Here is an 834-nt window from a genome sequence, read left to right on the forward strand (position 1 = left end):
CGCACGCACGCACGCACGCACACGCGCACACACGCACACACATTGTATTGTAAGAAGTTATAATATATAATCCTTTATTTATTTTACACATCTAACATATACGCAAATAATATATTAGAAGACGCGATAGCGTCTCCCGTCAAGTATATTAATTTTTGAAATTTAGTATATTAATAATATCTTGTTTATATTACCATAAAAGAAATACTACAGCGTATCCTTTAGTAAGAAGAACACTTATGCAATAAAAAATTATTGTTTTGTTTAAATAAATTAGTATTACCAAAAATGCATGTATATTGGAGAAAAATATAGATTTTTATAATTAAAATGAGATAACAATCACATCCGTTAGTGCACATGATGCCTAGATATGAATATATTCACATATTTTTCTACTTGATTTATGTCATTCAGATACGTTGTCGTCTCCTTCGCAAAATTTTTCAAAATTCTTATTTTTTTTTGGCTTTCTCGCCAATATATATAACTTTATAATATTTATTATATTTCATGTCTCGCCCTTTGAGATTACGAAGGTAGTTTCGCTACTCTATGCCTATAAAGCTACACCTTCAAGAATCAAATTTTAAATTTAGCGCTCCCTATGCCGTGCGGCGAACTTACATTGTCTTTGTGGAACTTCGTTAAGATTGTACAGATTTATTTCTATCATAGTGAGTAGTGTAGTAAATCGTGGTCACAAGACACATCATCATTCCCGGCTTCTTCGTTAACGCTTGCGCTATCAGAGGAATTGTACGCAGAGCGCGCAGCTATATAAAAGCAGCCACTTGTTGAGCGGCACGCATTCTGCCGATTCGCTTCCGTCGC

This window comes from Trachymyrmex septentrionalis, unplaced genomic scaffold (genome assembly GCF_001594115.1).
Source record: "Trachymyrmex septentrionalis isolate Tsep2-gDNA-1 unplaced genomic scaffold, Tsep1.0 scaffold56, whole genome shotgun sequence".
Lineage (NCBI taxonomy): Eukaryota > Metazoa > Arthropoda > Insecta > Hymenoptera > Formicidae > Trachymyrmex > Trachymyrmex septentrionalis.